At 35.9% G+C, this 17,650-nt stretch overlaps 1 long non-coding RNA gene across 1 annotated transcript; it reads left to right on the top strand.

Moving 5' to 3' along the window:
• Positions 1–44: 44 nt before the first annotated feature.
• On the top strand, positions 45–13,996 carry LOC138713617 (uncharacterized). Its single transcript, XR_011335947.1, has 3 exons — positions 45–573; positions 2,200–2,377; positions 7,083–13,996. It is a non-coding gene; the product is annotated as an uncharacterized lncRNA (long non-coding RNA).
• The last annotated feature ends 3,654 nt before the right edge of the window (positions 13,997–17,650 follow it).

The following is a 17,650-nucleotide window of genomic DNA, read 5'->3' as shown; positions in this document are numbered from 1 at the left end:
GATGTGTTATCATATGTCGTGTGCACACTTTCAACTTGCCTGCCGCTAGAGGGCTACTGTCGCGCCAGCTGTCAAATGTTGGCATATTTTATACGTATGAGTTGCGTGACTGTATCTATTAGACTGTGATACTACTATCACAGTATAGAGAACATATGTTCTCTATACTGTGCTACTATGTTAGTTTCAAATTTTGCGCCTTATGTGCGAAATTTTTTCATTATAGGGAATTTATGTGTATTGGCACACCTGGTTTACCGTCTGTGCTTTGTTTCGTAGCAACGGATTTGTTTACAGTGTTGTGATGTTATAGACGTGCTGTACAGAGTTCTATTATTAATTGTGTTACGATACAGTTCAGTTGCATTATAGAGGTGCATTTTGTGATATATTCTTACAATATGGGTTACAAAAGTAGTTTGAAAGTATTTAAAAAGAGAAGAAATGTTGGTAAACGTAAGAACACTGTTAGTAAGGTGAATTCTAACTACAACCCTCTAGCACATGTGGTCATAGTGAATCTGGAAATAATGGCTGTGCATCAAGAAAGAAACTTGAAGATTCTAAAATCAGGTATGAAACCCTGAAACAAGAACACAGTGTTAGGGATACCAATGGGGTTATAGATGTTGGCATATTATCTAGTGTACTGCAAAATAATGTATTCTGTGAAGGCTGTGGCAAAGGTGGGGTATCTCTTGAGGTAAAAAAGCACATTGGTCTTGCTGCAGAATTAGTAATTCACAATTACCAATAATTTAGAAACATGTTACATAAATCATCCTTGTGCCAAAAGATAATGCTCCCTGGACCAAATTGTAGTATTTTGCAGTGGTCGTCAGTACTCGCTGAAATGGGTAATAATATAATATAATATAATTATGTTGTACGTAGCATTTAGAAACATGTTACATAAATCATCCTTGGGCAGGCTAACTGACTCAGTTACGGACAAAATTCAAAACTATTACGGCATGGCCATAAGACTTCTATTTTCCCGAAACACATAACCACAGTGGACCATATGACGATTCACCACTGTTATTCTCATCCCAATCGACACTTGAGACAGGCATTGACAAGAACCGGGTTCTGAATGGGAGAAGTGAAGGCTGATGGGTGGGGGAATACCTGCTAGGCCACGAGGCCACAAGAAATGTATCTCAGTTTCAGCTTTCCCAGTGCAACCTTAAAACCCGGGGAAATGCAGAAGCCAGACATGGCACGAGTGATCCTGGCTTTAGGAACAAATTTTACTGCAAGACAGGTCTATATACATCACAAGGTTTTCTACTTCTACAACTCTATATGCTTCATTGAAAGAACTAATATAATAGCTATGTTATATACGACTAAAAACCACTAAAATTTTGAGTTTAAGAAAACAACGTGACTGAGTTATTTTAATTTTATTTCTTTTGTATTATTTTCTCTTTTTTACTAATTAATTCCATTTGAATATTGATTATTCGATTCTCTGTCTTAATTTTGACTAATTTTCATAATAAATTATTTATGTCGAGGGGGCAACATTTCTTTAGTTGCCTGAGGTGGCAAAAATTTTAAATACAGTCCCGCATCAACTTTATTGAATTATATCTGGACCAGGAAATTTTAGGAAAAATCATGGAACTTGGCTGTTTGGAAACTTCGAATAAATACATAAAACTTGAATACGAATCCCCTGTTGCCAGATATTGAAGTGTTAGTGCTAATCTTTCATGAACAGGTATTGCTTCTCACCAGTCTGTCTTTCTTGCAAAGTGTTAGCCTATTTTGCATCGTAACATTTCAAAGTCTGTTGCTGAAATTCGACAAAGTTTTAAAACTATCGCACTGAATTTAACGTAAGTAATTAAACAAGTCAATGCTTCTATTCTATAGCAATTGCGACTTTTGTATAGTGGAATCTGTCACAATCACCCTTTATTTTTCAACTTTATTTTTGTTAGACAGCCCATAATAACTGCTGCACTTACTATAATAAATCGTCTACCATTATTGCGAATAACCAGCAAACACGAATGCTCCCTGACCATTTGCTGATTATTTGTATGTTGCTCCAAACAGTGAAAGTTCGCTTCACTGTTCCCTATGTGTGTACGCACCTTTATTGATGTCACTAATGAGGTTCAGACCTGTCTTCGGACAGTTGATGAACAAACAAATGTAAAGTAAAATATTGATGTTTGCATTAAGGAACGCACTCGGGACAATTCTAAAGAGGTAGAAGGCTTCCATGAACAGTTCAATATTCGCAGTGCAGAATATGTGGAAGAAATCTTGTCACCTCACTTTGGTGGCATATTGCAGTTTGTGAAGGAAGGTGAAGTGCTGGTTGACAAGGGACAAGCAGATGAACTGAAAAATCATGAAAGTGAGTATCTTTGTTGCATATCATTTAATTTGTTACTGCACTATAGATATTAGATACTTCCAACATGTTGTTATGGCTGGTTCTACCGGTCATCATTTTTGTTATGATCAGTTCTGACACCAAAATTATTGTGGCTCTACTTGTATAATCAGAAAGGTAATGGTCGAGCTATTATCTTAGATTGGTACTGCGTTTATAAGACAGGATCTTATAAAGTACCTGACAGTGGCGCTGTCGTCAACTCTTTTGAAACTCATTCTCGGAAGTCTTATTTAATAACATGCAAAATTATGATAAACAATCATGTGAGTCATACAAATGCTTCATAAGTTGATTTGGAGCTGTCGAGATTTCCTAGCACGAATCTGTTGACCACTGATGATGGGTCCTTCAACAAATTCCAACTTTTTTTCCTCTCGATGGATAAAATTGCTAGATTACAAAGCCTTGTGCTTGACATGGCTGTCCTGGTGTAAGTTTTTATTCGTCATGATGCAGAAAAATTCCTTTCTGTGGATGCAGTCGTGATGGGACAGATCAGTAGGCCTATAATTTGTAAAACTTGGAGTAGTTCCTGGAATGCCAAACCCATGTTTATGTTCTATAGTTTAGAATATAGGTCACACACATGTTTTGATTTAATATTCACAGGGAACACTTTCTCTAGAAGTTCCTTGTTTCTGTTTAACACAAAATTTGAAGATCCATACAAGTCAGCCAGTTCTGGCAGCATCTTGAAGTTCATGAAATCAAAAGACTTTGGATCACCAACTGATACTGCTTCGCAGAAAACAGAATTTTCTTCAAACCATCTTTTCATTTCTGATATGACATTATCAAGTATATTATATAAACTTGCTGTCAGCAAAAACTTATCTTGTTGTTCTGAATCGGAACTCTTCAGCGTACCGTCACCATCATCAGTAACGAAATAGTCTTTTACCAGAGACCAAGAAGCTGGCCTTCTATGCCCAAGGTTGCGGGTTCGATCCCGGGCCAGGTCGATGGCATTTAAGTGTGCTTAAATGCGACAGGCTCATGTCAATAGATTTACTGGCATGTAAAAGAACTCCTGCGGGACAAAATTCCGGCACATCCGGCGACGCTGATATAATCTCTGCAGTTGCGAGGATCGTTAAATAAAACATAACATAACCAGAGACTGAGGTGATTGATTTAATTTAATTATGGTTTATTTAACGACGCTGACAACTGCAGAGGTTATATCAGCATCGCTGGTGTGCCGGAATTTTGTCCTGTTCTTTTACAATTTTTCTTCGTTTCAGAGCTTTGAAAAGTTTTCTATCATTGCCTTAATGAGGGACGAACATTTACTAATATCCATTTTTGAAGACTGAGGTTCTTCCGATAATGAATTTGCAAGAGCAAGAACATGGTCTAAATAAACCAAATAAAATAAGGTGTCAATGAACGCATTTTTGACTTCTTATCTTAATTATTACTCTGGATTCATGGTTTATTTTTGTTGTCGAGTGCTTTCCGTAAAAAAAAAAAAAACTAAAAATTCACAAATTTTTTTGGGCCCTGGCCCACCCGTTGGCTGCGCCACTGACGACAATTTCATTACTTTTTGCACTGTTGAGTAAGAATGCAATGATTATTTTTTGCACTAAAGTAAACAAGGTCTTATTTGCAGCTTGTTTCATGGACATTCTTTCAGGCTTGTGTTAGTTGTTCCAGATGTTGTCTTAAAATTAAGTCATAAGTGACATGGAGGTATCAGAAATAACAGAGAATATAGCTATGCAGAATGCTAGTACAAAGAAAATCAAATTTTTTGATGTACTTCTAACTCATCGAAAGGAATACAGATCATGAGTCAAATAAATTACAGAAGACGCTTGTTTAAGTGTTGAGGATTGAGATGTTCTCAGAATATTTTATTTATAGAAAGGAGTAGATTAATGAGCGAATGAAATCTAATGGCTTCCTGTGCTACATAGAATGCTCACCTGACAGGACATCATTGTAAATACTATGAGGTCCTTACTTACTTACTTACAAATGGCTTTTAAGGAACCCGAAGAGGTTCATTGCCGCCCTTACATAAGCCCGCCAGCGGTCCCTATCCTGTGCAAGATTAATCCAGTCTCTATCATCATACCCCACCTCCCTCAAATCCATTTTAATATTATCCTCCCATCTACGTCTCGTCCTCCCTAAAGGTCTTTTTCCCTCCGGTCTCCCAACTAACATTCTATATGCATTTCTGGATTCGCCCATACGTGCTACATGCCTTGCCCATCTCAAACGTCTGGATTTAATGTTCCTAATTATGTCAGGTGAAGAATACAATGCGTGCAGTTCTGTGTTGTGTAACTTTCTCCATTCTCCTGTAACTTCATCCCGCTTAGCCCCAAATATTTTCCTAAGCACCTTATTCTCAAACACCCTTAACCTATGTTCCTCTCTCATAGTGAGAGTCCAAGTTTCACAACCATACAGAAGAACCGGTAATAGAATTGTTTTATAAATTCTAACTTTCAGATTTTTGGACAGCAGACTGGATGATAAGAGCTTCTCAACCGAATAATAACACTACAAGAAATATTGATTTTTTTTTAATTAGCACAGCATAAGTTTTGGGTATTTCAGAAGTGACGCATGTATTTGCGATAAATTTAGAACCAATATATCTCAACTTGAATTAGAAATAAACAATGATAAAGATGCAACTCAGGTACACAATTTGAATAGGCAAAAACGACAGTGACTCAAAATGAACTACATAAGAGGAAAAGAGATACTTTGTATGAGGTAAAGTATTCTGAATGTTTGGATACCTTTCAAGTCCAGAAAGTCTATGATTAAGGAAGCAACTTCTATGGATTACCGGAAGAATCTTTCAATTCTTAAACTTTCAACAAGTGAAGCATATTACTCCAGGCAACTATAGTCTTTTCGTGCTAAGTCCATACACTTTCTACTGGAAATCTGTATTTTGTACACATGATGAAACGGTTTCGAACAAAGTGCATGATGAAGTATGCTTAATGTTGTGGTATTCCTGTTTTGAAATTTTGCGTGACTATGCGTAAATTCAATATGTTCTGTGAATCCTGCTGATGACAGAATAACAAATTTTATTGTGATTCGATTTCTCCATTTCTTAGTGCATATAGTGAAGGAATTTTGTTTGTTGGCAACATTTCCAAAAAGAGGTCATTCGTACCTCAAGTGCAATAATAATGTAGAATTTATAAACCAGAAGATAAGATGTGAGTTTCCTGATGACTAGTGACATGAGATTGCTAATCCTAGGAAGGAACCTGAACCATTCTTCGTAGTTGATTACAAGATAGAAGAAGTACTTTATGGATGGGGAGAATTTCTGAATAGCTACTGCAAAAAGAAAGCCGTTTCGCCTAGAGGTCCATTGCAATCTACAATGTAAAATAAGATACCGTACTAAAAATGTGTTCCTGATTATCATCAAGCGGACAATATGAAAGCTATGTAGTGAGTTTCTATTTTATTTGTCAAAATTATTTTATTTTTAATTTTATTTATCGCATTTTAATTTCAAATGCTATTAAACATCCAAATTAGTCAATAATAGTCATTTTCTAACATTATTTTAATTATATTTCAAGCCACTAAAAAGAAATCAGAAGAAGAACAATGCGAAAGAGTTGAAAATCTTCAACTGCTTTATATGATGACATATTTCAAGTCCTGCACTGTGACATCGTGGTCTCAGACGTTCTGCCTAAGACTCGCATTACGGAATGCGTGCTAGTTTGAGTCCTCATGGGGAAAGAAATTTTCTCATGAAATTTCGGCCAGTGTTTGGGACCGGTGCCCACCCAGTATCATGATGCACTTGGGGAGCTATGATAGGCAGCGAAATCCGGTTACAAAAGCCAGCTATAATGGCTGGGGGGTCATCATGCTAACCACACGGTACCTCCATTCTGATTGGATGATCGTCCACCTGTGTTTCGGCATGTGGACGTGAGGCCAGCAACTAGCTGGTCGGTCATGAGCTGTAGCGCCAAGGATTATTAGATTTGAAAATGGCAACATTCAATGACTTTCAAATAAAGAAGCAGTTCTGCAGTCCTGCAGTACAAGACCAATGAAAGGAAAACGAGAATTATATTTTGAAATTATGTATAAAACAATCAAAAGCAAATTAAATGTCTGAGGTAGAAGTGGTGTTTCACTATAATGCATGCTGTATCCCATATATCTCGAAGATTCGTATTTGGAACTTGATCGTTCTTATTTTGGAAGTGTACATACACATTGTTTGTTTATATTGCATTTTCCATTGTTGCCATTCAAATTTAGAACAAAATGGCATTGTATAATTAATAAGAAATAATCGTTCTTTACATTCCACCACGTCAATTTCTATTAAATACACATATAACTAAGTACTAAAACTTTAAAATTCGTTTTTTTCGAAACTTTCTAAAATGGACCTTGATCGTTATTCCTGTGTACCCTTCAAATGCTAACAGAAAATGAGAGAATTGAAATTCCGATGATAGGATTTGGTGACACAAAGCATAGACCTATACAACAAGAGGTATGCCACCTGTTTCTGAATTCTCTCAGTTTTCCTGATGAGTGATGACTGGAACTTGAGAGCTCAAAATTTAGTAAGCATAGCCAGTCCTAATGACTGTATATTTTGCAAAATGTTCTGAAAGGTTAAAAGTTTATGTCTTCTTTCCAGAAAAAGCATTGGCACTTGTTCAGTCTTTCTCTGCGGGATGGAAACGACCTTTGGAGGAATTGAATCGAGAGATCCTGTCTTCATTTCCCAATTTGGTGACTGGTTCCTCACTTCTGCAGTTGGCTCTCACCCAGTTGGTACACTACTATCACCGTTTCCAAAAATTATTAACACCAAATGCTCGTGCACAGCTGACGAATATTCATCACATCAAGGTGGAGCTAAAGAAATACAAGACAAATTTCTGAAGATATATTATGGCTGCTGTGATAGGTAAATGAGGGAACAGTTTGATGAAGAGCTTAATATATTTAAGTTAGGAATATTTGACTTTTTTAAATTAATATATTTAAATATTTGTTAGATCTGAATTGTGTATATATAGTCACTGTTTAATTAATCATATATGAACAATTAATGTGTTGATATAATTTTTGTTTTAGTGTTTGAATGCTAGATACCCATTCCAGTAATGCGGTTCAGGTGTTATTTATGAGTATTTACAAAAATGTAAACAAGATTTAAAATTGGAATCATATCATAGTTGAGCATTGTTCTCAAATCACGTGCGACAATCATACTGCTTTTGTGGTGCTTCAGTTTGTAGAAGTTGTGCCAGTTAGGTCTGCAATGTTTGAACATGAGAGAGACAACAAGACATTAAACATTTCGCCTTATTTCATATGAAAAACTAATCGCAAGATCTGTGCTAAAATGCTTAAGCGGTTAAAACATGAATGGGTGGGAGGGGAGAACAGAGAATATTTTTTAACAAGATGGAACAAACACGACAGCCTCCTCCTACATTGGCAAATATCGAACTTCGTTGTACTTGACAAACTTGAATCAAACATAGCGCCTGTAATGCACAATGCTAATACCAACTGTATTAAATGAATGTAGTGTAGCAAGTTTTTAACAACATATACAGGATGTAAAAAGAAAGTTACAAGCCTCGGTGGTAGGTAGATGAGTACCATGTGATCATATTTTGTTAAATAAACCCATGTCCAGAAACACTTTGTTTACATGCTAGCAACTCTGAAATGTGGAGGAAGACATAGGCAGTACGAATCACAGAAACTAGGAAAGAAGTTGAAAAGGCAATTGAAATACTGTAAGTAAACATTATTTTAATCAACTACAGAAGATGCTCCAAATGGCTGCCACCAACTTCGATACATTTTGTGCATTGCCTGGTTATTCATGTCGAACTCTTGGAAATATTCTTGGCATATCTCGGATGACTCCAGCTGCTACCTGAATTCGTGCCACAAGATCTTGTTGTGTCTCCATGGGAGTCTCGGTTTCCATGTACAAAGAAATCCAATGGTGTCAGGTCAGGTGAGCGAGGGGGCCAGACTATTGGGCATGGGTCTCTGGACATGGGTGCAATTTTAATTTCAATTGTCTTTTTTACTGTACTTCTTTCCTAGTTTTTGTGATCCGTACTGCCTATATTCTCCTCCACATTTCAGAGACGCTAGCATGTAAACAAAGTGTTTCCAGACATGAGTTTATTAACAAAAATATGATCACGTAGTACGCACCTACCTACCATCGAGGCTTGTAGCATATACACCCAGTATAGTGGAGGGGTATAAGTTCATATATCCTAGTCCGTAAGATTTTTAAATCAAAGAATAGCATGACTACTGAGCATGTACAGCTTATGAGTGAGAGGTGTTTTGTCTGAATCTGTGGCAGAGAGCCTGTCGAAGTCGCCATTTCAAGATATATGACGTAACAGACACTTATCTCTTTTCTTCTCTGTAACTTGTCTCAGGTCGGTTCTACAACAATTGTCCTAATAAACTTTTTTGTTCCTAATAAGATAAAGAATAAAAAAGGGTAAGGGTATATTTTTTATACCTTTCATAATTTCTGTGACATTGCTGAATGTGTGGAAACTAATTTAATTATCATCATATTCGTCATCATCATCATTTTCAGGGATTAAGCCTTGCATGGCCAGTTCCAAATTTCATGAATTAGAATTGTTGTACCCACCTCTTCTTCAGTCTGCCAACATATCTTATATCCTTATAATTTAATGTTAATTTCTTAATGCGGTGTTCCTGTATCTGATCTCCATATTCCTTCCGGCATTTCTGTATTGGTGTATATTTTTATTTGTTGATTTGCAGATATTGAGTTCTCTCCTGATATCCTTGTTCCTGTTCTTGTCTAGTAGAGTATATCCAGCAACATTTCTTAAAAATCTAATTTCTTTGGCCTCAATTTTTCTTTCCTTATTCTTACTTAATTCCATAATTCTGAACTTCACTTTAACTGCCATTAGTTCATACAGTTTTAGTCTAGTTTCCTTTCCAGTATTCTTAAGTTATCTTTTTATTGTGCCGCACACATAATTAAATGTAATTTCTCGAATACCCCACGCACTTTTCTTTCCAAAATATACAAGTAAAAAATACGGGTACGTGGCTTATTCTAAGTAAAGTTGGCAACATTGCCCAATTTTCCTCCTGCTCAACTCCTAAGGTGATAGTATATACCACTAACTTTCCACGTGAGTATGTCAATATTGTTAACATTGTTAATTGGCATTTGAATTAGCAGTACAGGTGTCAGAATGTATAGTTTGTGTGTCTTATATTTTCACTTCTCAAAATCAGTACCATTTTAACCAAACTCTTCAACCAGATCATAGAGGGTGATACTATTGCACCAGAATGGACCTTATCATATATAAGTACAATATACAAAGAGGAACTCTATGAATTATCGAGGTATCAATGTCTTGGCATCAGTGAGTAGGATACTCAGTAAAATAATCAAGATACGATTGGAGTCTTTAATACAAAATAAGATATCCAAACAGCAAGCTGGATTTACAACAGACAAATCCTGTGTAGACCATATATTTACAATTAGACAGATGATGGAAAGAATGTTAACCAAAGGAAAAGAGATACATTTTATCTTCATTGATCTAGAAAAGGCATATGACACATTACCAGTTAATCGACTTTGGACTGCCCTACAAAAAAACTGGAGTCCCAAATCCTCTCATAGACCTCATAAGGAGAATGTATAAGTGTATAGCATGTGTCAAAATGGGGGAAAATCTATCAGCAGAATTTTGTACTACAAAAGGTTTGAGGCAAGGGTGTGGAATGTTACCAACTTTATTTAAAATCTTCATAGAGAATGCCTCGAAGAAATGGAATGACTCACGCAGAGGTATGGGCATCAATATTAATAACCATATGTTGCATACCTTGCTATTTGCCGACCAGGTAATAGTGGGACAAGATCACTAAGATATTGAGTATATGTTCAGCAAGCTTGTAAGTGAGTATAGACTACACGGATTGAAAGTGAGTTTTATGAAGACAGAATATATGGTTGTTGGAGGGAAAGGAGAGGACTTGGTTGTATATGGTGTAACAATTAAGAATGTCAGCCAGTTTAAATATTCAGGATCAATTATAGATAGTTCTGGTACTTGTGAAAAGGACAATAACTAGAAAAGAGAAAAATAACTAGATCCTGGAATGGTATCCTTTGGAACAGAGAAATGACAAAAGCAACTAAAAAATGTATCTTGAAAACAGTGGTAGAGAGTGTCCTTATATATGGGTCAGAGTTTTGGACTTTGGATGACAGATGGAGGAAAAAGTTGGAGAGCACTGAGATGGATGGGTTACGTCGAAGTATGAGAGTGTCTCGGTTGCAGCATGTAAGAAATGATTTTATTAGAGCAGAGATGGAAGGAAGAGAAATTGTAGTAAACAGGACTGAAAAACGGATACTGCAGTGGTATGGACATGTACAAAGAATGGAGGAGGAGGGATGGTCCAGACGGATAATTCATTGGTCCCCCACAAGGACAGAAGGAAAAGAGGAAGGACTCGTTTAAGTTGGTGTGGTAGTGTGAAAAAAGTTATGATTAAATTCGACTTAGAAGATGGACAGTGGAATGATAGATCCTTATGGTGGGCAGGAATTAGAAGCAACCACTGAAAAGTGGATAGCTGAATTAAGAAGTAAATCAGTACCACTAAAGTATGAGATTGTGATCCTTTACTTACAGCAAAAATCTTAAAATGATCAAAGATCCGGAGGAACATGGAAATCGTAATGCATGCTGATAATGTTTCAGGATATCATGTTAAGATTAAGACGACAGCTGACATGTGTGCAGTGTGTGTATGCATAAGATCGGTTTGAAATGCGTCCTATTCCAGTACAAAATATATTTATTTATTAACTGAACTGTATTTGTGTTTTAATTTATCGTGAATACATTTTTTTCGAAGTTCCATTTTTTTAATTTGTGTTTGTTTTATTTTTATTTTTTTGCCCTTCAAAAATGGGGTGTGCAGCTTATGCGAGGACTTGAAGTATTCGAGAAAATATGATAAATGTATTTATAATGTCTTCCTTGTATGGCTCTTATGGTTGTGAAAAGGACACCTTTATCTTACAGGACGATTATTTAGTCCTGGCAGTCGCCGGCAGTGTGTGCCTGGATCAGGCGAGTCCATTTAGTTATGCCAAGGGATGTTTGGATTAGTCAGTCGCTTGTCTTCAGAGCGATTGGATGTCATGTGTGCGGTATAGCGGTATGTTTCTAGTACAGTTAAGCTTAACTGCATTCCTTTACTGACCGCTCACTCTTATCTCTACTCCTATTACTTCCTTTCTTTTGCCTCATCGAGCTGTCAGGACTAAATAATCGGTCTGTACATCTTTTCTTCTTTCTCAATCTTTTTCTATCTGCCATCAATTAAATTTTTGCAAATATATTATTATTATTATTATTATTATTATTATTATCATCATCATCATCATCATCATCATCATCATCATCATCACCACTACTATTAAATGTTGCGTTATACCTTTTTGTTTCATTATAGTCCATAATGTGATTTTATTAAAATTATCAAAAGTTTCTTTAAAATCCATAAAAACCGTACATGTTATGTTAAACTCTGATTTTAATTATTTGATTTGATTCTGCATAAACTCTGTATTTTCAGAATCCGTCTTGAACTTCTGAAGTAGTATATTAATATCTATTATTATTTCGAACTAGTTTATTTTATTATTGTCGCATATGTTTTATAGTACAACATATTATATACAAAATGATGATTCCTCTGTAGTTATATTTATTTCTGTGCCTTTTTTTCAGTTAGGTATATGACCGAATTTTAAGATATGTTTAATAGATTTAATGTGCGGTAGGCCTACTTGCAAGCATATTTAATTAGATCATTATTAATATTATCGGCACCAGGGAAGTCTTATAAAGTATAAACTATTTGACGGATTTTGTTCATATTCGGTATTCACAAATCAGTTTATCTTAGAATGATGCACGTGAATTACAATCATTTTAGCAAAGAAATTAATAGATATTTATTTGAAATAAATAATGGAATAAAAAGGCAGTCAACACGAAATTGACTGCATTTTTTATTTTTCTTCTTGTATGAGATGAAATAAATAAAATAGCTGCCATGTTTGTCCCCAGACATTTTTTGGCTTTGAATAGACTAGTTTTACACACAACAGCACTCATGGGCATTCTCACTGACAGCAGTAGGAGATAACTTGCATTATCAAAGGAAAGGGATCTGTACCCCATTTCTAGTAGTCGATAAGTCACAGGTATTTTCAAAATTATGCACTTCTCAGAGGTTACAATCACGGTTCAGTGATGGTGGTGTCCACTTCAGTTACGGAGTCCATGTAGTTTCTTATAACATGGTCGAAATTCTCCTATCTGAGGGTGTTGCAACCCTCCAAGTCTGATAATGAGCGGCACTTGTACAATTGTGGACATATCTCTTTAGTTTGGTGTTCTCCTACAGTATAGTCTCAATTGCTCCATAAATCTTGACGATTCTTCCCAGTTCTTTTTATTTTTGTTGAAATTATTGCATCCTTAGCTTATTAACCCATGTTGGCCTTCACTGTCACGCCTTCTGTCGAAAATTGTTATTTTTAAGATCAGTAAAATATATTTAGTAACAATTTGTATCACCATGGCAGATGCACTTGATTTGGGCCAATGCTCAGCTATTATCTGTGTGTGTGTATTTGTGTGTGCGAGTGTGCATGCATTTCAAAATTTTAACAGAGCTGCTGCTGTTTCAACAAAGCTAATATGCAGTACTTAAGGAGTTAGGTACAGCTTACAGGATTAAAAATGCTTGGAAATATTAATTTTTTTCCTCCATTACTGTATCTTGTACAATAATGAAAATTGGGATATGTAAAACAATGTCCTTCTGCTATATGAAAAAAAAAAAAATTTTTACAATTTAAAAAAATTATTTTTCTTCAAAATTCAAAATGGTGGCAATTCACTGTACAGTGATAAAGCATTTCCCTCATAACTCATAAACTTGTTAACTTTTTCATGTTCTCTCCCTTTTATTTTATTGCTGAAACTCATGTTTACAATATCATGCTCTTTCAACTACAGTCCTTAATAAATAATATTTGTTTTATTTTGTGTTAGAAGAAAATACTGATATTTGACCATATTTTAAATGAATTTATTTTTTATCAGACAATCTATCAAAGGTAGAGAAGTGATTCTGCATCATATTGTAGATATGACATGCATAAATACATACAAAACATTTCATCACAGAATATTGGATAGTTTTTGAGTTATGAGGGAAACGCTTCATCCTTGCACAGTGAACTGCCACCATTTTGAATTTTGAAGGAAAAAAATGTAAATATTTTTTTTTAATCGTAAAAGTGAGCTGGAAGTATCCCTCAGTGCACAGATGCATAATATTAATAAAGAATGACTGGTAGAATGCTAGTGTAATTAGGTAAACATTCCAGTTTAAGTAATTTTACATGCAGTGTAAAAATGAAATATGAACATGAACAAACGAATAAAGAAACCTCAATAAAAAGTAGTTTACATTTTCTTCTAAGTTTTCATGTAAAATTTCACCCTCGGGTCTAGGAGAGATGGCGGTGCGCAATTTCTAATCACTAGATTGTGCACCAATATGCCTGGGTTAAATCCCAAATCTCTCCGCAGTGCATATGTCACTGTTGATTGTAATTCGTCCGTAGGATGGGGATGTTAAGACTGGCTGTCCCCTTGGTGCTATTCGATAGGAGTGGGCTATGTGCTGGCACCGGGTTTCCCCTTCTCTTTTCCTCACCATCATCATCATCATCATCACCCATACCCTTCACTACACTTACACATACACTCACCATAGTACACAACATAACTCTTCACAGATACACATCATGCACAACGTGGCCCGCCGAAGTGGTGTGCAACTTGAAAATGGGTCACAGTCCTGCCATCTATCCGCAATATGCGAAACGCGAATCACGCAAGTGATACACATACATTTTCTGAAAATGTTGTATACATTGTGTCTAATGCCTACCCTCTTCACTTAACGTGATTCGGGTTCCACATACTGCGGATAGATGACAGGACTGTGACCCATTTTTTTTTCAAGTTGCACACCACTTCGGCAGACCACGTTATGCATGATGTGTATCTGTGAAGAGATGTCGTGTTTTTAGGTGAGTGTGTGTGTAAGTGTATTGTAGAGAATGAGTGAGGAAGGGAGAAGGGGAAACCTGGTGCTGGCTTGTAGCCTACTTCTATCGAATAACACCAATGGGCCTGCCAGGCTTAACGTCCCAATCCGATGGATGAATCACTATCAACAGTGGCATATGCACTGCAGAGAGATTTGGGGTTTAACCCAGGCATATTGGTGCTCAATGTAGTGATTAGTACACAGTATATTTTATTGTAACAGAGGGTTGGTTTTGTGTGGAATAAAAAATCATTTCAGTACGGAAAAACCAATATAATGTCTAGTAGTTCAGTTGGGAATGGCTACAGACTCAATTGGGTCGTGAGTGGTGATGGGATTTTTCTCGTTGCCAAAACTTTCAGAATGGCCCTAAGATGTACTCAACCTCCTATCAAACTGAGTAACAGATCCTTTCTGGGGATAAAAGGCGGTTGGAGCATGGTGCCAACCACACAACTTCGTTATAGTGCCAAGGTCATGAAGGCATGGAGCTTTAGCTCTAAGCTATTATCTTTTATATAAAGAAATGAATTGTTTATTTGAATATCCTGGTACACTATCTATTCACATGGAAGTAATAACTTGGACAAATTTTAATTGATTTTATCCATTACTCGTATCTAACTCTTTATTTCACCGTCCTTAGCAACCTAAACAATTACTTCATTCACAGCAGTGAATTAAAAGTTTTTAAATCACTCTCTCCTTGACAACATTAGCACAGCAATAAAATCCATACATTCATTCATTTATAGACATCTCTGTAATTTTAAAATGGAGCTTTAACAAATTTTCAAGTTGGTACGTTCACAGATTCTCCCTGCAACAAATAAATGCACTACAAGTGATAAAGAAGCGCAAGGACGTTAATATCAGTTGTGTGCAGACTCGCAGGATGTCGATAAATAAACTGGGGTGAAGTTAACTTCTTCACAAACAACACATTACAAAGAAAAGGCCTACAACTTAAAATTAAACTTAGACACTAGTAATGGATAAAACCTGTGGTCTTCAGGTAAAGGGGAATATGTCAAAATTTGGCCAAAATGAGTTATATATACTGTTATAATCCTGAAAGCATGTTCTTTGGTTGGGTAAAGGGAAACAAGAGATATCTCTATTAGAAATTGTTAAATCCACGTGTGTAAAAGGACACAGAACTTTAATGTAATAATTTGGTTTGGGTAAAAGGAAATATGTAAACTTATTTCCTTAAGCACAGTTTGCTGGCGTTAAATACAGAACTTATTTCCCTCTTCTCATTCTGCAATTTGAAAGTTTGTATAATTTCTAAATTAGAGCTCATAAGTATGTTGTGTTGGCACTTCCTAAATAGTAGTAAAATTTCGTGAGTTGTGAATTAAGATTTCGCAAAGGACTTGTAATATCACAGCACTCTGTTCTATGCGTCTTGCCAATTCTTCATCAAGAGGTAAGTGATAGTATACCTATTGTAAGCAATATTGAACTGAAATAAATGAGAAAATATAGATTTTAAAATCAGATCAAGCTCGGGCAGAAAAAAGAAAGAAAATAAGTGGAATGTCCATCGATCATCCAGATGATTGGATGCAACTTGTCAGAGGAACAGGGAGAAAGAAACCAATTAAAGTGATAAAAATGAAGCAAATTTTTACCAGTGTTCTGATTTCTTCAAAGATGCCTTGCAAATGAAGAAGAAGAATGGTAACGGCGAAAAGTTTATGTGGAAAAATGTGAAATGGTTTCGATTTATTCAAGAAAATGGGATTATGATGTATAGAGAGTCTTTGGACGCAGCAGCACCTTTCGAAATCATGACTCTTAGACAAAGAGGACAGGCAAGAAATTTATTTAATTCAATTGTATTCAGAACCATTAGCTGTTTTTTGCAGCTAGAATGACAAGTTGTTTCAAAGCCAATTATCAGAGAAGATGATAGGAAATCCCAACCTGAGACACCATAAGATAAGCTGTCTAAGCACTTTAGTGCTGCTTCGCCGTGAGAAGCTGCATGTATGCACACATATTTCCACTGAGTTTTAATGTACGTTGTACGAATCTATTTGGCTAAAGTAAAGACACATTAACATATGTCATCGCATGATCAAGTCTTGTTTGTAACTCTTAAGACAGTTGTCCTTTCAAAGTGTCCATTTGCACACTATTGTGAGAAAGATTTCTGAGACCTTTTATTAGAGCAAGACTGGCTTAACGTCATCTTTGCCGGTTTCGTAACACTGTCATCAATTTGCGTGTGTTCATTCACAGCTAAGTGTTGTGTCACCTCGAGTTAGACAGTCAGTAGTTGAACCATTGCTAGCAAGACATCATGAAGTCGACAAGAAGGCTTTATCCTTCTGTGAGGAAGAAGTTTAGACTTTGCATCTGTTGGTACCATGGCATCAGAAGAGGAAGACCCATCACCAATACATAGAGGCAACAAGACAACAATATGTATCCTTTAAGGTTCTTCCAACTTACAGTCTTAATAAAGCTTGTTGTGTTGTGAACTAGACTTCAGTTACTAGAAGTGCAAATTTCTAATAATTTACGAATACCCACAAGTTATTTCCAAGTAGGAATTCTCTATGAAGTTCCTTGTAGTCCTACTGTTCTACAATAGTGGTGTCAGAATCCTGATAGTGTAACATAGTAGAATAATAAGGAGGTGATGAACGTAAATAATTCTCATCTGCCATCCTTGTGGAATAATAGACAAGGAGAGCATGACAAATTTGGTTTTCAGAAGTGGGATATAACCTGCTTTTTTCTTGGAGATAAATACATGATTTTTCCGAGGTCCTCACAATCACATGAGTTATAAAGATTCTATACATTTAAAGTAAGGTAATGAAAATATTTTTAATTTAATAAGGAATAGGATGAGTTGGATGTCTCTCAACGAAAAATTTAGTTTTCTAGACATGTGGGGTTTCTCGATATTTCGGTTCAATTTATTAATGCTAGTATACTATATCACGCATTTGATCTAAGCTCAGACAAACGATAGTTCTTAAC

The sequence above is a fragment of the Periplaneta americana genome, chromosome 14, assembly GCF_040183065.1.
Source record: "Periplaneta americana isolate PAMFEO1 chromosome 14, P.americana_PAMFEO1_priV1, whole genome shotgun sequence".
In the NCBI taxonomy this organism is placed as follows: Eukaryota; Metazoa; Arthropoda; class Insecta; order Blattodea; family Blattidae; genus Periplaneta; species Periplaneta americana.
The sequence above is the reverse complement of the archived record's forward strand: the minus strand, read 5'-3'. Positions and strand labels throughout refer to the sequence as shown.